Source organism: Arctopsyche grandis, chromosome 1 (genome assembly GCF_051622035.1).
Source record: "Arctopsyche grandis isolate Sample6627 chromosome 1, ASM5162203v2, whole genome shotgun sequence".
In the NCBI taxonomy this organism is placed as follows: domain Eukaryota; kingdom Metazoa; phylum Arthropoda; class Insecta; order Trichoptera; family Hydropsychidae; genus Arctopsyche; species Arctopsyche grandis.
Window position 1 is genome coordinate 30043864 of NC_135355.1, and position 24122 is coordinate 30067985.

At 33.4% G+C, this 24122-nt stretch overlaps 1 protein-coding gene across 1 annotated transcript in view; it reads left to right on the top strand.

The window, feature by feature from the left end:
- smash (smallish) overlaps positions 1 to 24122 on the top strand; it is a 138608-nt gene that overhangs the window by 57051 nt on the left and 57435 nt on the right. The window contains exon 4 of the mRNA XM_077428180.1: positions 12363 to 12409. The gene's annotated coding sequence lies outside the window, so the exon portion shown is untranslated. The remainder of the gene's footprint in view (positions 1 to 12362; positions 12410 to 24122) is intronic.

The window sequence follows — 24122 nt, forward strand, 5'->3', positions numbered from 1 at the left end:
ATAGTCTTGAAAGGCCGAGGTGCATTTGGCATATTTATATCTTCATTTTAAACCAATCACGAACGACGATCTCGAGGAACTCGGCTCAAATATTTCAAACATTTGCTTGAAACTTGCGTGTAGCACATGTGCAAGTTTAAGTATGTTAGTTTCTGAGGAATTACTTATTTTACTCTATTCTTGAATGAAAAATACTGCGTCTGTTTTATAGAAAGGATCAATAGAATCCAGCGGTAACTTACAGTAAAACTAAATTTCCGTCACTATCGCATCAGCGAAGCAATTGAATTTATATTATGTGTATTGCCATGTAGAGCAATTAAATTAATTCAACAGTGACATCCTCTGCTATTTCCTTTTGAGAATTACTTTCAATAAAATCTACAATGGTGTAAAAGTTGGTTATTGGAGAAATTTTTGCAGCATTATATAATGAAATTGGCGAACATCAAGACGCTGAATAACTTGAGATTAGCAAGAGAGATAGGACAGAAGATGCCAATTTTTACATGAACCGTTTCAATGAAAATCAGAAAAAATGGCAAACTCTGATAAACGATCAACCTGGAGTCACAAACCAAAGTCTGACCAGCAGAGGGGGACCCTATTTGTACTCGAACCCGTGATCACTCTGCTCGAAAGCATAATATGCTAACCACTAGCCCACGCCGATGGTTTATTATAGCGTAGAGACGGGGTAATCGGTGCTTGTGGACCGCTGTTTTACTATCGCTAATCGCCTAATCTCTCGTTCGCGCCAAAAAGGCCTCTGCGTATAAACGAACCATATACAAAAACCAATAAGGTCCTCAGACCATCGACCAATGATTTCTCTGTATTGATAGTATTGGGCGGTAAGATTGCACTTACATTATACTCGTATAAATATGTATGTATGTACATTAATCGGCAAACCTTACCTACTCACAATACAAACCAATTATATTATATATTTCTTACGGAAAAAGTGCAGTGGAAAATTATGCAAAAAAATAAACATACATACATATAGCGATAACGAAAAATTATTAACACACTTGAAAGTGCAACTGCGTTTTTAATAGAGGTCACCTGAAGACAAAAATAATAAATTTGCCAAGGCTGCCAATTATTGAAGAGTGAACGTATGGCACATATTGTAATGTAGAGCAATTCCATACAACCAATAGATAGTAGTACATATACGACAGTAAAACGGTAATTGTACACAATTAATATCGAAATGATGGCGTAATGGCAAACTATTAAAACCCAACGAGAATTAATTTACAGTCAAAGGAACGGATGTGAGAGCGCCTTAAGTGGTGTGTGGAATTGGTCTCGGATAAAACAAGAAACTTTATATAGTTGTGTGTTTCCAAATGCCATTTTTAGATTTTATAGGCACAGACGCCATCTCTGAGAGCAAAAAAACTTAGTCCCCTTCCTGTGTTAATAAAATCACATGTCGAGTGTGAAGGTGACACTTCATGAAAATACATTTAAATTGTTTCGTATTTTTTGTAATGCATAGCATAGCTAAGTGAAAAGCCGTAGCACTAATTTAGTAACACGGTTAAAGGTCTATTTATATTATCCAACACTATAGACGTATAGTACATATATTCATATTATACAGCAGCGCGCGTTACGGCACGTTCAGTCTTGTTTTGAACGAGTGCAAGGCAAAATCGTCTTACATATACATTGCCGAGCGCGAAGATACGGCGCAATATTGCTTGCGTCATATTATAGAGTCAATATTGTCACAATTACAAATGTGTTCATATAGAATGTACTACATAAATTATATTTTTACAAGGCTTTTATAAGCTACACTTCGCCTTTTGGCACATTCCTACATTCTTCCGATCGCTTTGAAACTTTGCTATTTTGCGCAGTTTGGTCACCGATAAAAATTTAAATTGCTTCCGCTAGTTAAATGATGAAAAATAATCATAATAAACACGTTTAAGAATCCAAAAAATTTTGGAGACGATGACAGCTCATGGGCAGTGGCCTTGTTTGTTTGACTTTCCGCCCCCCTCCCCCCCACTCGTTTTGTCAGATTTTAATTGTTTAAACGCCTATAACTTAATCTTTTTCACACTATCTATATATGTACATATATATAAAATTGAATGTCTATTTGTCTGTCGGTCTCGTATAGTCTCCTAAATCACTCAACCGATTACGATGGAACTTGTCCGGGAAGATTGCTGTGAAAAAAAAACCTCTTAATAATAATATTCGTAATTACGATTTTACCGACGCGAAAGTATGAAGCGCCATTGTGTAGTCAAGAAAATGTGTTTGTTGGTAACCAAGTTAACAGGTTGGTTTATGACGAAACGGCGTTAAAGAGACGTTACTACACGGCGTTGAGCTCCAACCATCACTTGAAACGGAAACGGGAATTGCATGCCTTATTCTGGAATTGCAACGCATGCCGGGTTCAGCTAGTATCTTATAAAATTTGCATTCTAGGCTCTCATTATCTCTCATATATATTTTTACTTCACTAATAGGTTATTTCGCATTGCTGTTTACGTGCAGTTGCCGGTTTGACCTGTACTGGTATAAACGAAACCTAACAAGTATGATTTGGTCAACATTTACACACTACAGTTTACGATTCATTTGTTTAAAAACAAGCTCCACAAACACTCAAATTTAATTTAAAATTTCTTTTGTTTAATTTAATTAAATTTTTTTTGGCAAAATGCTGGCGACGTTGTTACAAATTAATCGCCTGCTTAGAGTATCGATGATCAATACATCGAATAAGTTTAGTTTAAATCTAACATAAGATCTTTAAAATCGTCCTACTCATGAATTTTAAAATTTTCCTTATTAACAACTCAATCATTCAAAATTTACATAATTAATGTGTAATATCTATTATACATACATATATTATATGTACTATTTACTTGATTGAAGTCAATTTTACTTTCGTCTTAAGGCATGTTTATAAATTGAATTGATTGCATAATACAATTCGATGGGTAGATAAGATATTCACGGTCTTGAACTTTCACAAGCCTCAACACATTGCACCTTGTGCAAGTCGGGCTTATTTGAATCTCAATGAGGTGGATTGCTCGTATATTTTCCTTGGATGAGATTTATCGTAATTTCGAGAGCGCACTTCTCGGCGACTTAAGTCAGGGGCTGGCACATGAACAATTTTATTACTTATGTATAACTCGCTTTTATTTATACATGTGTACTTACTTACCGTTTCCGCGTGGCTAACTGACCATCGCGCTCGAACGCCCACACTGACCGGCCGACTATGAAATAATACCCACTATAAAATATCCATGTATGTTTGTATACGTACATACATATAGTATATCATATGTATCACGTGCAATAATATTGTGATTATTTTTATAATAGTAAAAATTTCAAAGATTTTTTTAAATATAATCTACAATATGGTTATTGCCTTGATTTTTTCTTAATGTTATACCTATAATGAAGAGACTGCAGAAAGTTGCTTTGCCCTAATGAAGGAATTCATATTTATTTCACCCTTCCACTTTCTTATTCTACATATTTCGATCGGGACCTTCAGAAGAACATATCCTGCACCACCTTTACAATTCTTTATATTATTACTCTCCTAACTAATTTTCTATTGGGTCATCCCATGCGTTTTTCTATTTAGTAAAATCTTTGGAAAAAAAGCAATCTTTGTAAGCTCATTTTCAGTCGCCTATTTTTATATGCCAATATATGATTTAATTATAAATATAAGAAACGACGCACTATATTATATTGTAATAGCTGTGCGAAGTGAGCAGTATCGCGTATCTGTCTTAATTTTGATTGCACGCTCGCTGATTTCGGATAATTTACGGTTTGAGATATTCTTTTTAATTAAAATAACCTCTGCATGTGAATTTTACTGTTCTCATATTAGGTATGTATGTATAGATCTATGTAGGTATGGTGTGTTTATTCATGGCAAATCGATTGAGAACTTTATAATATAATATACTACTAGTCAGTATGCGCGCTTTCGTATCGCGTCAAAATCTCAATATATGCGGTTTTTTTTTGTAATATAATAATATATCCGAAACCGTTATACTATTAAGTTTGCGTTCTATACATTTCTTTTAATTAACCTTTTTATTTTATTGACAGTATAATAAAACACTCGAAATATTATCTCATTTAATATGTGGTGCTTTTTTTATTATTTTGTTTTGATAATTTCAAAGTTTTTTAATTTCACATTTTGATAATCCCACGTTTTGATAATTTCAAAGAAATTATTCTTACTGACCAGTAAAAATTAGATATGATATGATAATATTATTACTATATTTTACGTACATACATTTCAAATTCAGTTTTCTATATAATCTAAATATATGTGTGTTTAATCAGACATTAAATGTAATTTAGCAGAATTCTTCCTTATTTTAGGTACATTTTTAAAATAGCCAGCAGCATAGCTTGGTTTGCGTTAATGCAAACCACTGAGAGGTTGCCGGGTTTGATACCATGGCTTGACGTCGATTGAAAATAATTGATTTCAAGTATTTCTGTAGTGTTGCTGGGTAGACTCGGATATTTGTAACTTCAGGTAAATTTTTCCTGTCAGGTGTGCCTGGTTTCTTTGTTAAAATGGTTCCTCGTCAAATTGGCAAAACCATCCTACCCACTTTTATCACCACTATTTGAATATGATTTCAAATTTATAATCTATAAATTAATATATGTATGTACAAGTTTAATACAGGTACGCCCAATAGGTGTCGCCCAAGGGTAAAACCCGTAATAAAAAATAAAAACCCGTGGAAAAATATAAATTTTATTAAAATAAATAAATAAAATAATTGTTCGGGAAAAAACACATAAGCTTAATTCAACTCTACAGTCTTACGCAGATGTTAAATAAATAACGTGCACATTCCGAAATTTTGGTTACCCATAGTTCGAAATCGCAATTTTTTGCGATGTATTTTTTTTTAATTCGTCATTATATTTCAATTAGGTTTATCCATTCTTGTGCCAAAAATCGTTTCCACGACAATGATCATAAGAGAGCATGTGGGCCCGAACAAACAACCGTCTCCGGTTCGGATCTGTTCTCGTGTCTGACATCAGCACGAGATCCGCCCACGGGGTCATCGATTAGAATCGGCCTCAGTTTGCACGAGTCCCTAAAAAAGCTCGATTAGTGCCACCCGCGTTAATTCAAATGTTTATTTTGAGCACTCGGAGGAATGTTTGAGGACCGTATATGGGCAAAGTGGTGCTACCGGCGGTCGAGGAATCCAGGAGAGCTGGTGAGGGAGACCATGTGAAGAAATTCGTTTGAAATTTTAAATTTGTGAGTGGGCGCTTTGAACTCGCCGATGAACGTTTAATTTGTCATTTCGAATTCTAAACATTTTATTGAGATGATTATCCACCGCTTTTTTAGTTATAGTCTGTGCCGAATAATAATGACCTTTGGGTGTATAAATGTATGTAAGTTTTTGTTATTTGTGAATTACAGTACAGTAGAAAAAGTCATTCGATACATACATATTTGTCTTAATCGAGCAAAATAATTTTTGTTGAAAGGTTTCCCATCACATTGTGAAAAATATATTTAATTGTGCTTATATGTATAATATATACATATGTATTGCAGTGCACTATCTTTTTGTAAACATTGGGATATATTTAATTGAAAATTAAAATTGATTGCCATCAATACAGTGACCTATTTACATTGACCAACGAGAATTTCCAATTAGACAAATAAAAAAAAATCCCATTTCAAGAGTTGTTGAAAAAGTTTAGCAAAACCACATATCGCGAATTAATACTATATTATAATGAGTCGAACGCATTTCACCGAGCGTGAAAGTGACCGAACGTCTTCCTGACAAATGTCATACAACACATATACATAATTTAGTATCATCGATATACTCGTTAGAAATACTAAACACGGTCTTCCTCTTCCACCACTTGTCTAATGTGTGCCAAATCAAGCGGAGAAATTTGTAGAAGTAGAAAATCAAAATTTGAATATGCAGACTTAACAAAAAAGAAAAGAAAGAAAAACTTTTGGCAATTAAAAGTGAAAGAAAGCGATTCGGACGATTCATTATTTTTTTTTTATAATATATGACACCGTAAATTGATTTGTAGTAAGTTGATTGATAATTTATATGAAATGATAGTCAATTTGTCATATTTTTAAATATTCGTTATAGACATTTTATATTTTATACATACATATGCATTTATGTAGTTCCTGAGACGAATGGGTACCAATTCAGAATTTTTTTCTTTCAACAATCGCACAAAAAGCCATAGTTGTTTGTTTATATCGTATTTACTTTTTTCATTTGTTTATCTTTGTTAATTCCATTTCTTCTTGTATTCTATTTTATAACCTTTTTCCAATATTTTAACACTTTCGTTTAGTTATACAATGTGCTATTTTGTCAATTTATAGCTTTTATTCTTTTCTTTTTCATTTGTTTATCTTGTATTTATCTTTTTCATTTAATTATTTCTGTAATTGGACTCGGATGTTATATATATTATATATTTACTCTTTGTTTTTATGCATGTCCACATCAATAAATAAAATAAAATAATGTTCCCGGATTCAAGCTTTGGGTCGACCGCGATTGAAAATCATTTATTCGGAATATTTCTGCATGCTGCTGATCACACATTGGACATTGTCTATCGTTTTCTATCATAGTTTGCCAATTTATCCGATTTCATTGTTGAAACGGTTCCTCATCAAATTGGCAAACCCTACCTACTATTTATCACCAATTTTTTAATGTGATTTCAAATTTATATATGTACAGGTGTCGCCCAGGGGTAAAACCCGTAATGGCATCATGGTAAAATATAAATTTTAATAAGAAAAATATAGGTCATAGTGACACATTCGATAAACCGTAAAGTCGTCATGTCATAGTCTAAGTTTTAAATTTTGAAATAGGTATTTTATTTTAAAAATCAATACCACCACAGTGATTTGACCCCCAACTCGTCACTGTGGTTAGAATATACATATATGTACATACATACAAATGTTTCACCACTTGTCATCATGGACACGAAGGTATCATTCATTTTCGAATATACAAATTGATATTGTAGTCTGAACGTGAGAGATTCAGAAGACTAATTCACTCTTGGGGGACGGAGTGTTGAATCCGTGGTGCCTGGTGAACGGGGATATTCACTGGTGATGAATCATCACTAGTGAATAGCATCACTTGATGATTTATCTAAAGATGAGAAGAAAAAAAATCTTCGAAAATAGTGTCAAAACGTGTTGATGATAAAGAAAAGTATAATAATATGTCGTAAGAAAGATGAAATTTGCTAAAATTCGGAACTATCGGTACACAGTAAATTTATTGTAAACCCAATTATATATGTAAATATTTATGGACTTGTGTCGATGGACCTTTTAATTTGAGCTTTAACTTGACTCGTGAAACACCATGACAATTTTCGGTTCTTTAAAATTTAACTTAACATTTGGGATGCAGATTGGCCAACCCTGGTCGTCAGAAGCACACCTGATCATCACGGTGGAATGCAACCGGAGTGAGTAATGATGCAACCGGCCCCGGTTCGAACCGGCAAGGTCGAAAACTGACCTGAGTAGCCAGGAGGCTGGTCTCGGAGACCAGAACAAATCAACCGGAACGGCAGCAGGTGTTTTCCGAAAGGACCGCTACCAAGTGACACACTATTCACCACTTTTTCACTGCCACAAGTACGTCGATGCTGAAAAACGTGACACAGCACTTGTGCAACTACTATATTATATACTACACCCATTACGTAAAATTTTCTCTATTCAAATATCGATACCTGAGGAATTTTAATTGGAGCCCGTTTTCCGTGAACAATAATGGTTTTTGTAAACGCATTCGTAATTGGCCCGATACGGCGTATGAATATTAAATATGTTTAAGTTGCCGATAGATTATAATGATGTAGGTATGTAGTACGACCTTTTTAGGCGCAGTTGCAAAATGCACGACATTCGAACTCGAAAATTTTACTCGCAAATAAATAATGCATAGCAATTTCAAAATTGGAATTTTACAATCTTTCGAAAATGCATGATTTGCGCAAGCTGACAGTCGCGCGTGCGTATTGCTGACTTTGGTCAATTGTTGTTATTACTTTTAATGTTAACATGTTGTTTTCATCTACATATGTACATACATACGTCATTGCTAGTATCTATGTATATTGAATTTGAGTCTTTACTATGAATTATTGTGAACAATCAACAAGGATAGACCTGTTTTTAACGTAAGCAAAAATATATAGGTACTAAACTGAACTGGAAATCAAATTACTATTTTACTATTATTTTTTTTGATCGACTTTGTTTTTCACTAGATTTATTAATTTAGGCGTGCCACCAAACCATAGCGTTTCAAGTTCCAGAAAATTAAGTTTTCATGAAAGACTTAAAATTGTTTACATATATAAATAATGCAATATTATAATCATTCAATTAGAATAAAACGTTTTAAGTGCCACCATGTATCATCATTCAATACCATAAAGTCGTAATAATAAATAGACAACTCCTATAGCGTAGTTGATAACTTCTAAGACAACTTCTATAGCGTAGATAACTTCTATCAAATCTCAGATGTTTCTCTGATCATGGTGGCTGAATATATCGTCAGATTTTTGGTGTTAATTATCTCTTTAGCAGTATTCATCCAGGTAAAGAATTTCGTAGGACTGCTACTTCAAGTTTTTAAAATTGTTTTAAAGGTGCTAATAAAGGCTGGCAACTCATTTGAGCCTACATACATACATATGTGGCACTTACAGCATTATGGTTTGGTACTCGTCAATTCTATGAAATAAAATCATCTTCGAAAATGACCTATGTATCTATATTCCACTTTTTTTCACCGTGTTGATTAAATGTTTTTGATAAACAAAACTCGTCTTTAAATATCCATGTGCGATGCATTCTATTCAGATTTCTACTACGATTATCCTAAGTGGGTAATTAAAACGGCGTAGTACATTTTTAGAGAAGTGCATCATGACGAAATACTTTGGAACAAATGCTTTTATTTTTATATTTAGAATAGAATAAATAGAAGATTTTGTTAAGAAAACAGTAGTCGAGTAGCATATGCGATGATATTATTATTATGAATTCAATCATTACGGTATTAAGACCACTTATTTACATGGGAAATAATGTGCCTAAATTCCACCATTAATGTTCATTATGCCTAAACGTAATTGAGTTTCTTTATACGTAGTTTTTTTCGTATCTCAAAGAATCCGTTATTAAATTTCATTTAGTGGCGTGTTGATACGCCATATTGAACATTTTGCGTGTGCGTTTTTGAGGTTTTTAATGTTCGTAAAGCACTTTTTTTCTTTTTATTTATGCTTTCGTCTACTCTTCACCCAATTTATCACTGTTGAACCAACACGGCCTACGCACCTACCTACTTTAAAAATGTGAAATTTCAAAATTAGCTATAGCAACTTAACGTGATTCGATCTTATCACGCATCAATCATTCGAAACCTAAAATTACCGTTCGCGTGCAGTATGCCGTGTAAAGTCTATTTTTTTTCACTTCAAATAAATTTCGCAGCTCCAAAACGTACGTATTTGTATCGCAGATAGAACCAGGGAATATATTTTTTGATTTTTGAAATGTTCTACGAAGTCAGAATCGCATTCACATTTGAATGCGATTGAAAACCTGAATTTTATACCCTTTCAGTACATTCATATATGTGTGTACATATATGTTATAGACGAAGTGTATTTTCAGTTGTAATGTGTTCCAAACTGGCGTTTTAGGTCATTCATATTTAAATATAAATCAACTAGTAAATTATATCTCTACAAGCACAAATACACTTTCAATAATGTGCGCTGGTTGTAGTATAACAGTCGAGTTATGACAGCTCTTACGAAAGCTTTAGAATACAATACAGGTATTCCTCGTCTTACGACGGAGATACGTTCCTGAACCTATTATTATTATTAGTATTAGTTTGAAAAATGTTTCTAATTTTGTTTGAACAGTATCCTGTTTTTTTTTCTTTATATATTTCTTGGTAGCATGCGAGATTTTCTTAAATCCTGCGGTTCATATTTGAAAATCTTTCACTGTCTGGGTCCATCATTTCAAACTTTTGTATTCCTTGATTAATTAAATTAAAAGCAGCAGCCATTTCTTTCAATACAATTTTTTTCAGCGATTCCGCAGATGTGATTGATTAATTTTCATCAATATCCTCTTCTGCAACCATTTGAGTTTCAAGATCTAATAATTCTGCATTGGTTAGATCTTCTGAATCATTTTCAAGAAGTTGGTTGATGTCTTCGTTATCTACGTCAAATTGTAGACGTTCACTAAATTGTACGATTAGGTTAGTAATATCCTCGACATTTTTTTCTTTTTCGTATATGGAAAGAGAAACGGGTTCAAATCGATTGGGTTTTTTCCATATTCCGTACATACATGCTGAAGTAACTTCTTAAGCCGTTAAGGGTCCATCCCTTATCTATATTTCTTATAGCATGAAGGATATTATAATTTTTCCAAAATTCTTGAAAAGTTTTTCCTTCTTCTATTGCTTCAATGCCTTGCGCAAATGTAATTTTTAAATAATGAGCTTTAAGAAACGCAATGGAATTCGCTTTTCAATCTTGTCATCTATCCAAATCACTAGTAATTTTTCCATGTGTTGAATGGGTCCGAGTCTTTTTTTATTTATTATTTTAGATTTGAATGACAAGGACCCTTAAACGGCTTTACGAATTTTTTCTTTATCTTTTAAAATAGTGGAGACCGTTTAATGTGACAATTTCAAATTATTTGCCAAGTCCATCACTTTTTTACCACTATCATATTGTTTTATCACTTCAAGTTTCATTTCTAAGTCTATCACCTTTCTCTTTTTTTTAACAAGAGTTCCTTTATCAGTCATTATCCCGTTTCTTTATCACACATTATAAATGTTCTTATAAATGAAAATTTGAGCACTAATCAAAACGAAATTGAGAAAATAAACATCCTAAAACAATAACGAACAGTTATGTAACAAACAGTAACGACCGTAAGAGTTTGTTACCGTCGTGCGACTGCTGACGAATCCCAAAGGAATGAGTCATAACTTAATTTTTAAAACTACTGCGATGTTTCATTTCATCCGAAAGAGAATTCCCCATTTTCATAACACATCCGCTTGAGATTTATCAATCAATTTTTGAAAAATAATTAATTAATAAAAAAAAATTTTTTTTTTTCGGTCGTAAGTGCGAACCGTCGTAAGTCGAACCGTCGTAAGTCGAACCGTCGTAAGTCGAGGACTACCTGTAATGCCTTAATATTTGCTAGGTATTACGAATAAAAGTATTATGATGAATCTAACAATATGTTCAAAACAAAAACGTGTCTTTCCAACTTATATCTATATGTTGGAATGTAATTCGCCGTATGACTTACATAACTTGGTTGATAACGTTGGTTAGACAGATTATATTCAAACTAGTCAAAATATATTACAACTGAAAATACACTTCAACTATAACGGTAGTTGGTACCAGGTTAAATTGAATATATTCCAAATAGTCAAATATATTACAACTGAAGGCTACACTGCAATTGTAACATACAATAAATTAATAAATGATTTTACACAATTTCTTATGTCTAACTGTCTTTTTTAACTCTTTAGTATTAATAGAAAGATTTATTTACTTCGTAGTTATTTTCAGATAGAGAATAGGCATTTGAACACTAATTAAAATACAGTAAAAACGTACTTTCAAAGGCCTTAAAAATACAAGACAAGACAATTTATTTTTATAGTTCCTCTTTTTGTGTGTTTTAGTGCTCTCGTTGCTTAGTCAGGTGTTTGAAACGAGCTTCTATCCAATTTCGAAACGTTTCCGTTTTAATAAAATCACGAAAATACCATTCAATTTTACAATTAGTCTATACATTCATAGTTTTTTGTGCCAATCCACCCACTGCTGATCTAATCGAGCGTTTTGAAACTTCGCTTTATTGTTTCGATAGATCATCAATTATGCTCGAGATTGCTATCTCAAAAGCGAACAGCGATATCGCATGTCATACCCTAAAAAAATACATTGTAATCTGTCATTTGCAACAATGGTTCTGTCGCAAAAGTTGTTCTATAGCATTTGAAGATCGATGTACAACACGCTATTGCATTCTAGCATGCTGTTGAATAAAATAATAAATCATGATTGGTTTGCGCAATACACACGTCGAATAAAGTAAACAGTAGTATTACAAATATGGTCTTATTTGGAAATTGGTCCTAATTGGCTTTATTTTTTCATATTTTCAGATCAAACACAGAGGAGCCGAGTTCGGCGTCGCACGACAAACAGCTGGGTAAGAGATAACACACGTTGAAATAATATTTGTTGATTCTCATAACAACATACACATTTGTATGTACTTGAATACTACGTGTTATTTGGAAATTCACGAGAAAAATTCTTGTTCAAATTTATAATCAGAGCGTGTTTGATAGGTGCCTACTTGAGTCCAGAGTATATCAAACAAATCGCACCTTACTTTATCGATAGTTGATTATTTACAAGTGATCTTTTAGCGTGTTTACTATTCGATACCTTATATTAAGTCCATACCTTACATATATTCAGAAAATTACAAAAGATTTAGAAATGTCTTCAAACATTTCTTAGTTACAGAAAGTGTGAACACAACGGTACTCGCTGTCGTTAAAAGTGTAACTTCCAAACAAACGAGTTTTATGTTTGAGAGACAATGGAGCGACGACATGTGTTAAACGACAAAAAGTCGATGCCCAATAAGGGAGGTAGGTCCGTTCAGAGGTTTGTTCCGTTCCATTGAAGAGGAGACTCGATGGTCTCTTGGATCCTCATCAATATTAATTTCACGACCGAGCGCGTGTTTACTCGTTCGACGTGATCGAGGGTGGCACAGGCCTTCGTGTCCATATGGTCTTACCGTCTTGAATGACAATCATACTATGTAAATGCATACATACAACCACGTATGCCTCAAATTGTCTGTATGAGAGAAACTGAATATGTTGGTCATTTGTTAAATCACAAAGCTAATACTCGTTAGTATTTTTTTATTTTATTTGCATTCCAAAATACATTCGGGAATACTATAAAGTTGAGAACATCGGTTGGTTTACATATGTACTATGTACATAGATGGTGTATTTCTATTTCTTCTCTAGGTTTCTATAGGACGCTGAAAATCATTGAAAATTATTTTAATACAAGTACGATAATTCAACGTGTACTTTTTGAAATAACCAACGAAAATATCATAAACAATTTATTTTTAAATTTAATTAATTTTAGTTTAACCCAAGGCTGTGGAGTCTGATCAAAATACATATACCGACTTAAACAAATTTAGTAAGGTGGACTTTTCTTGCCAACGTATAAAATTATTAGTATTAAAAATAAAAGTGATTTTCAAAATATAAAAATTAAAGGAATTTTAAAAATCATTAAAACTTGACATGTAACCCAATTTATTTAATTATTGGTAATGAAATAGGTATAAATAAAAAGAAAGTACATTCATAGTATATATATATATATATATATATATATATATATATATATATATATATATATATATATATATATATATATATATATATATATATATATATATATGTAGATATGTAGATATGTGTATGAATTTCATATACAAATACATAAATCAATTTAATAAAAAAAAGTATGAGACGGATAAAACATCGGTTTTGGCCAGAACACATCAAAACATGTGCAATTCAACGATTTTATTTATGTATAATGTAATTTAAATTCCTAATTTTTATAAAGAAATTATAAAATTTCAATTTATTAGTCGATTTACTTCAATTAAATTAGACACCGTAGTTAACACATATCGTAATATTATTAATAAAAAGGGACGGTTGAATTTTTTACGACTCCAACTCCGCTTGAAATGCTCCGATTCCGACTCCACAGCCCTGGTTTAACCCCTAACTTCCTAGGTACATATCATATATGTATATAAAAAAAACTAATTTTCTGTCATTAATAAAATATTTCTAGATTTTAATGAAAATTAGAAAGTTGTGACGAATGCAATTTTATTTTCGAAAAGGCACAATTTTATTCAAATGCACATTTCTAATAGTGCATATGAAATTTTTCTCACAAAAAACGAATGTTGTTTTGTTGTTTTTTTTTTTTTTTGGGAAATTAAGAAATTAGCAAGTCCATTGTTTTTTTTCTACTGATTCCCATAATAGCATAATCTTTAGAGGTGGAAGAAAGTGAAATTAAGTTTATAGCTTTGTTTTAACGACTGTGACGTTAGCGAAATACTCAATATTTAAATCACAAGTTAAGATATTCGCATTGGTTATAACAGAACTTTCATTCTTTGGATTGAATAAAATTATCAGAAGGATTCCTAGCTTGTTATGTAAAGCACAAATATCTCTCCGTTTGATAACTGAATATTCTTTTCAACGACCTTTTGTTTACCATATTACCGACGTAAGTAAAGCTGTCCCACGTCATCTAAATCCATCTTCTTCTTTTACACATGTTTATTATTTCTTTGACGTCGGCGTTGAAGTGAAGTGAAAGCCGTGAAAATTTCTTGCCGTTTGTCATCATTCCGCAAACTATTATCGCTTAATCGGCTTTCGTTCGAGACTCTGCGTCAAGAAACCTTAAATTAACATATAAATGTATCCAATTATGATGTCGATTATCTGTCCGGTCGTGCCGGTTAATACTTACCGGATACATACACATACAATGTACTATACATACATACATACATATCTCTGTTTCAGCAGTGAAGTGCTTCGCCCACGTCTTCGTTACGAACTGTTAATAGTATGACCTCATTGAGATTTAATATCGTGAACTATCGTTGGGAAAATTCGTCACGAATCGGTAGATATGTAGATGTAGCGAAAAAATTCGGCGAAATCGGTGACATCCGCTTCCGGTGCAAATGGGAAATTAATGTCGAAGAAGGAAAATTTCATCACCGATATATACATACATACATATGCGATTACAAAGTACAATATCATTACATATTCTCAGCCAAATATTGTCGCGATTGTTTTCACTATGATGGAAATTTCCTTTTTTTTTTTATTATTTTTGATATGGCTCCAGAGTTGTTTAGAAGTGAAAATTTAGTACAAACGTTAGTAAGTAGGTGTTGCTTTATTGGAACCACGTTCAAACGAACGGATTTAAATACGCTCGTTTCTAATTCAAGCTAATTAAACCTGGTTTGCATGTTTGCAGTGTGTTAAAAATTATAACTTGTTAATTGCGAATGTATAAGATTCTCGTATAACTTTTCCCTCTTGATATTATTATATATTTACATACATATGTATGTATTTTCTTCCTCTTTATACTAATATTATAATAGTTGAATTATTGATTTTACATTTGATTATGACATCAAATTTTACTAGATTGAATTACACCACATTAAATATTAAATTAATCGACGTTGCTTATGTGATACATAAATATGTTAGCATAATAATTTACATTTTATAATGCATGTAACGATGTAACGCATTTTGTTTACTTATTTCGTACATGTAATACAAAATAAATAGTCCATTACATAGACATACGTAACTGAATCATGAATTCTAGTGATTATTTGAAGATTAATTATTTTATATTGTGGGATTTGAGCCTACATACATACTTTCGATTCAGTTGTTTGAGAATATTTTTCGAGAACTTATTTTGATATTTACTATTTGGATAAGTAGCATAGTTAACCATCGCGTTCTTGTGTGCTTGTTTTTAAAATTGTACATTTCTCATACGAAAGTGTAAAGTATTTGTACGTATAGCATTTCATTTTTAGTATTTTCGAATCCTTTTTTTTGCCATGTATGTATGTACATATGTATGAATGTATAGATTCAGATGCTTATATGCCACTTTTTCTTTAGAATGTTTTAAATAGACATTCTCTATATTTCTACACACATGTTCATATCTTCACGTACAGTAACTTGGCATTTTTCGTTGTATTCATTAAAAGTTGCCTATTTTTCTACGTATACTTAGACGCAATTACTCGAATATCTCGTTTTCGTTTCGAAACTCCACTACAACTCCTTTCCGAACGTTCATTCACAACAACAAAAAAAGCAATATTGAATTTCTCGCTGCATGGAACACACTGTTTGCGTAACCCTTTCAATTTCCTGCTTTTTACCCGCAATTAAAATTAAATTCTTTTAGCACCGGGATTCTTAGTATAGAGAACTGCACGATCCCGCCGCCATACCATTACGAAAACGAACTCTTCTCAATTGATAATTAGATAAATCGCCCCGGTTATCTCGCGATCACATCGACACGTGGGTGAATAGATGTTAGTCGTAAATTCTAATTACGGCTCGATCGAATAAACCGCGGTTTATAACGCATCTATTACTGTTATTATCGGGATCATAACAACATAAACAATAATAATAAGGCAGCGAGCGCTGTTGCAAAAAGTAAAAGTTTTAATTGGCGCAAGATTTCGTCGACTGCAATGTGGAGATTTATTTTTTCAGCAAAAATTTTACTTCGTTGCTCGCGTATAATGATTGTCGGCATTTTCTAGCTCATTGTCTAGAGGTGGTATTTATTGTTTTGTGCCGTCGAGAGCTATCAACATCCGAGGAAGTTGATGTCGCTTTCTATGAGCCTTAGTTGACCGTGACAGTTTGACCTGCGGGTTTCGCGTACTATCGCTCGTCGAAGTCTCCACATGAATCGTCAAAAAAAAATGAATCAATTTCCAATTTCGTTATTAAAATTTATAAGACAATTAATTTTAGCATTTTCATTCGTGTTCACCCTTATTTATACATATGTAATTTCTTTTAAAATATTTTTAACCTCTTATATTCATCTATGTACATACATACTGTTTTTCATAAATGTGACCATTTGTCATTGGACAATATTAATATTTGTTTAATTTAAATTTTTGTTTAGTTTTCCGTATAACTTTGTACACAGTTCCTTGTTTTAAATTATTTAACTATACATTCAGATATTCTTGAGAGTGCATCTAAATCTGTTGACTTGTTAGCGACCAACGATTCGTATTTAATTCGATGAGCATAGTTACTATATTTACTGGGCGAGTCGTCGTCGAATTTCGCTCCTAACGACCAATTATAAAGCTTCTCTACCTGTTGGAAAAGCACTAACAGGTGATGCTTCCGCATAGGCAGAATTTTCGCTACAAATAACCACACCTATGTCAATAAATTCCAGACTATTATTAAAATTCGCCAATAAATACATACGAAACAAGCAAGTATTTGACATTTCCGCGTAAATCAAACGTTCGATTCGACCATGGAGGTCTTGCAAAATGCATCGTTTATTTTTCGTGGAATTTTAACGATATTTCGATTAGACTTACAATTATCTCGCATATCAATGTGAAATGTAAAATTTACTGTTGTATGTATGTATATAATTTGATTTATTATTTTGTATGCTACAGGCGATATGTATAATTTCGATTAATAGATATCTAAGAATTCGTTATAAGCTACCATTGTATGTATAAATAATATACAGTAAATCAGTCTTCAAGTACATCTACTTAGGTATCCATAAATACTTAATAATTATTATCACAAAATATTTTATTAGGTGAGGTTACACCAAAGTTATGTAGGTATCCAATTAGTGGATTTATGTACATTGAAATTATATAAATACATACATATATACATATGTACATCCAAAAAATGTATAAAACACTATATAGATCGAATATTTATTTATAAAAAGAACTATAAAAAGGCTTTCAAATTCAAAGTCCTTAGAATCTAAAGTTTAGACTATACATTTTATAGAATGCGGATATTATACACGTTAGATACCGTTAACTTGTAGATTTACGAGTTTTCCTTTCAAAAAGCCCAATATATACAAATGTATGTATATTAATTACACTACGCTTAATAAAATGTTTCCCAGGTTAATCTTCTATGAGAATTCGAATTAACGAACACCTGTTTGCGTAAGTTCCTCAATGTTCAGGTCATCAGTTCGACGTGTTCTTTTGCCGTTATTTAAGTGCTGTCGAACTTACTTAAAGGTCGTTCGAAGAATTACTATTTCATTGTGCGCCAAAGGTGTTATTACTTAAAAAAAAAACCAAAATACTATATTCATTCCTGTACATACGTATGTATATGCTGACTTTTACTCACCTTCGCTCGTCCTCAAAATGTGGGCTTAGTTATTTTATTTGCATTTGTTCTAATATTAAACTGCATGTGCGTTGTTTAATGCTAATCCTTGCTTATACACTCGAGGATGACTACATATAATAAAAGCAGAGTGCATCGTCTTAATTTACGAGTATGTGTACATGACTAACGCTTGCCATATCAATAAACTTTGTATTTTATTATATTCGTCTGGAAGTATACGCATTTTTACTCAGAATTACATAGATATTTTTAATGCACAACGATGATTCCAGTTTGAAAATACTGCAATTTTATTGCTATGAAAATGATTCCACGAATTTAAAGACGAAGCTTAAGTGTATTGTGAGTTTAATTGTTACACTTAGCAGCACATTTTTTTCACTTTATCTAATCTTAAAATATTATTTTCGATACTTATTTTTTATTTTAATGTTTATATGATTTCAAAGATGATGATAAAATTTTGCACAATCCGTTGCTCCCGCACCACTACATGTGTATTTGAAAATCACTGGCCATTTCACCATAGCATATTATTTATCGCTCGTCGTGCAGTTGTTGTGTACAGTTAAAGCACATATTTTTGTGTGCACTGAATTAATATTTACTGATCTGGGTGCTTGAAAATACGGCGCCACCCATAATAATCATTCTCATGTTTATTTCACAATTCTCACGACCTCGTTCAACACCTCTTCAAATCATCATTATCGTACACATTTGCTTGCTTTCAATCATCCATCTTGCTAATCGATAGTGTGGGTTTATGTATGTATGTATGTACATGTGTTTTAAACCATTTATGCGCATGTGCTTACGACCTGTGACTTATTCTCGCGGGCATGTTCCATTTTATTTACGATACAAGCTTTTACACGACACTTAAATGTAATTGCTACTTATCGTTATATAGAAGAAGATAGGTTTATTTAAAACACCAGCCGAGCTTTCAGTTTATAATAAATCGTGTCTCGGTTAATTCATTGCTAATTAACCAACATAAAAAAAATACGCCAACGAATAATTTTTAGTACCTAATACTCTTACATTCATTTATCGAACAAATTGTAGTGTTAATTAGGATTTAAATATTATAAGTCCGTCTCTATAAAGTCAATCAAACTCTTTGAACTGTTAGTTGGCACAAAACATTGGTAAATCGGACTCAAGTCGCTAGCTGATTACCAATGACATTTTACGTTTGCATCTGTCGAAATTTCTCCGAGACTTAAAGTGTGACCGAGTGTGTAAATGACGCATTTTAAAACAGCATCACTGCGGCGGTTTTATATATTTTTTTCACATTTACATATACATATACCAGGAATGCCTTACAGGTAAACCCATTTCGATTTTCCTGGCCAATTACAAACATCGATGAAGCCTTCAACGTTAGGCCACTACCCCCCTCATCTATCGGAAAATTCTATAATACTAATATTTCGAGTAATATGTAGATACATTTTACAGAGTTTCCATCAACCCAAATTTGCGAGTGACAAGATAGGAACCTTTTCAAAAATGTTATCAGATAAATTAGCAAACTCTGATAGGAAACGATCGACCTGGAGTCACATACATACATATGTATATCTAAGGTATGTCTACCCAGCAACACCGTTAAGGGAATTAACCCATAACCACTCAGTTGAAAGCATTACACACTAACCGCAGAGCTATGTTGCTGGCTGCTTATATATTACTAGTGAATAGCCCGATGAAACATCATCGCATGGGTATAAAATTATTATATACTCTTATAAAACTAAAAAAAAAAATCCGGAACCGGAACCGTTATTTTCGTAGACTCTCATAGATAGTTTTCAATTCTTTATTTGTAATAATTTTCGATTCTTAAAAATACGCAGACTCCCATGGAGAGTTTTCAATTATTTATTTAAAGACTTCCTATTTTTTTCTATTATTATTAGCTATCGCCCCGAGCAATACTGCAAATCGAAATCGATTCACTCGATCCATGACACCCGACTTCTCCCGACAACTAACGAAGATATGACTCCGTTTTGATTGGTTGTCCATACGTTCTGTACGATTATTGAATATTAACGTTATTTAGAGCAGGCTTTATATCCGTATCATGGTGTACTGGTCAGTGTATATTGATCTGGGCGCGATGGGGGTAGGTTCGAGTCGGCGTCCTGGAATTGATTTTATTTTTTCAAATATCGCTAAAATATAAATTAATTTCAATTTCAATAATTTCAATTAAAAATATATATTTAATTGTTTTATATGAAAAGAAAAAAAAATGGTTCAAAACTTCGATAAATGAAATTATTAAAATTACGTATTTTTATATGGCGAGAAGGAATATTTCAATTAATGTTTAAAAAAAAAAGGCGAAATGAAAAATTGGATTTGGCACGATGTCAGAGACCATTAGCTCATTTAGACCCATATTCAGGCTATTTGGGGTGATCGGTTCGAGTCGCGACAAAGTCGTCTCGTCGAAAAATGAATTAATCGATTTTTATCGATTCGTTCATTATGTTCGGCGAGAGTTAGGACACACACACAGATTACCGTCTTTATATATATGATGTTGTATGTAATTAGATATACATATATTTATCTAGACTTGAGCCTATAATCCATTCGCTGTAGGACAACACTTAGTTAAAACGTACATGCTGTCCCTTTCACCCCATCTCTGCCAATAGCATTTCGTACGTACATACAATGTTCTATACGAAATGTTATGTGTCGAGAGTTGGCGAAAGGGATAACATGTACGTTTTTTCTGTGTCGTCCTACAGCGGACCAACTATAGTATTGAGTATCATTAATTAATGTATAAAGGCTTTATGTCATTGGGCAAAATTACATCCAAGTAAAAATCTCAATTAAATATTTTAATCAAAGCCCTATGCCACACCGCTGCACACAAAATCAAAATTCGTTTATCCGGATAAAATAATGTATGTCAAGTAGTCCATGATTATTATTTAATTAAATGCTATTTTAACCCACTAAATAATAAATAATAATAATCGAAATAACAAGCAACCGAAACTTCCCCAATATGGGTCGCATATGTCGGTTCGTCGATTACCATCTTGGGTATCGAAAAGCGGCCGTCTTCAGAGATCGTGAATCTTTCAGAGATTTACGGCTCCGTCTCATGTGTGATCGTCTTGACCCTGGGGGCTCATCGTCAGACCTCAGACGCGGAAAATTCGGCAACACCGACTTGTGATCACTTCTTGCCCAACAACACCACTGTAACTGTAATATCAATTATATCGGACCTTTGCGTGTGTTGCGTCGTACACGTACAATATCAACCGGGGCACAAAAACAAAACTCAAAACCGGTTGACATTTAAAACCACTTTTCGATATCATTTTTTTGCACTCTTAGTATACATACATATATAATATTAGATTTGATGTTCTCGAATGGTGCAGTATGTTTTCGCTCGCCATCTTTATAAAATTGGAAGTCAAGGCCTCTTTGTTCGTAACCGCGTCTTTTTATTTTTTTTTCTTCTCTCCATTTTTGAAAAAGAATTTCGTTCAATTGATTTAGATGGATTTTTTTCCTGGACCATTCATCACCGCTAAATTATGTAGCGGCTACGTATCATTAGCTAATAACGTGTATGTGTGTGGGACTTCGAAGATGAAGCAGTAAATTTAAATGGAATTGATCAATTTGACCCCGCGATTTCGAGTTAACATTATCGCATTTAGATGATTGCAATGATTCACATTACTCATGTCCCAAAAATAAATGTTTTGTCCCATATGTACATATGTATGTATGTATTTAGATCTATGAAATAACCAAAATATTCGTTGACAATCGCCGTCACAAATATATCAATCTAGTACATCCATGACGCACATATCATCATCATCATTTACAGCCATTCGCCATCCACTGCTGGATGAAGGCCTCTCCAACACGCTTCCACTCGTCTCTGTTTTGCGCAACACTCATCCATCTCATTCCGCACATTTTCCTAATTTCGTTCACCCATCTTCCTTGCGGTCTTCCTTTTACTCTTTTGCCTTCTCTCGGGTACCATTCAAGCACTTCTTTTGTCCACCTTTCGTCCATCCTCCTAGCTACGTGACCCGCCCACTGCCACTTCAATCTCTTCACCCTATCCACTATGTCCACTACCCTTGTCATATTTCTCACCCACGTGTTCCGCTTTCTGTCTTTCCTCGTTATGCCAAGCATACAGCGTTCCATACTTCTTTGAGTGCATTGGATTTTATTTTGCATCTTGGCGTTCAGTGTCCAAGTTTCACATCCATACGTCATCACTGGCAAAACGCATTGATCAAAGATCCTTTTCTTCAGGCAGAGTGGCATTTTTGATTTAAAAACAGCATTCATCCGTCCAAATGCACTCCACCCTAATTTCATACGTCTCTTTATCTCTTCATTTTTACTACCAGACATGTCAATTATTTGACCTAAATATAAATAATTATTTACTACTTCTACTGGTTTATCATCTAAGGGGATGCTATCAGGCATGCAATAGCTATTGAACATTAGTTTAGTCTTATCTACGTTAATTTTTAATCCTACTTTTCTACTTTCCCTGTCCAGCTGTGTTAGTCTGATAAGTAGGTCAGCTGAATCACGAGCTACTAAAACTATATCGTCTGCGAACCGAAGGTGACTCAAAAAGCGACCATTGATGCTTACTCCGGCTGTATCCCAATCCAATTTCCTGAAAACTCCCTCAAGCACCGCATTGAATAACTTGGGCGAGATTGTATCTCCTTGTCTTACTCCTTTTCCTATGCTAAATCTATCTGTACCTGAAAAAATTTTAACCGAAGCTGTGGCATTCTTATATATTGCAGCTAACAGTCCCACATAGGGTTCCGGCACTCCCTGTGTTTTTAGAGCGTTAAGTACTGCATTATGACTAACTGTATCGAAGGCTTTCTCATAATCGACGAAACCTAGGCACAATGGCCGTTGATATTCGTTGGCGCGCTCGATTAGTTCGCCAACTACTTGGAGGTGGTCCATTGTGCTGAAATTTGCCCTAAACCCTGCCTGCTCTATAGGTTGGTTCTCGTCGAGGATATTCTTCAGCCTTTCTGTAATAACCTTCGTGAAGAGCTTGTAGACCGCTGAGAGTAGACTAATGGGTCGGTAGTTCTTGATATCGCTTTTGTCGCCTTTTTTGTGTATTAAAATGATAGTTGCGTTATTCCATCCTTCTGGTATAGCTTGGTTCTGGATGCATTTGCTGAAAAGCCTAGCTAAGATATTAATTAGGGGGGGGCCGCCACATTTTAGTAAGTCAATGGGAATATTATCTTCCCCTGGGGTTTTACCGTTCTTTGCAGTTTTTAGCGCGGCCTCTACTTCGCTAGGCAATACTGCAGGAACCCTTTGGCCGTGTGTCGATTCCAGAGCGGGGAATTGGCTGTTGTCGTTCTCGTATAGTTTTGCATAGAACGTGTAAACTCTGTCTATGGTTTCTTCTCTATTCCTAATTATTACTCCGCTCTCTGATCTGATTGCGATCATTTGGTTTTTGCCTAAGAAAAGATCCTGTTTGCACTTTTTCAGGCTACGGTTATTCTTAATGGTATTTTCTATTAGCTTGCTGTTAAAATCCCTGACATCCCTGACTATTCTCTTTTTAATTTCCTTATTTACTAGATTGTATTCTTGCTTATTATTATCCCTATCTAAATTCCTTTTATGCTTAATTAGGTTTTTTGTTTCCGCTGAAATTTTGCTTAATTTAATCTGTTTCCTGAATCCACCTAATTTCTTACCTGTTGAGGTTAGAACCGAACTAATTACAGTGTTCAATTCCTCGATGTC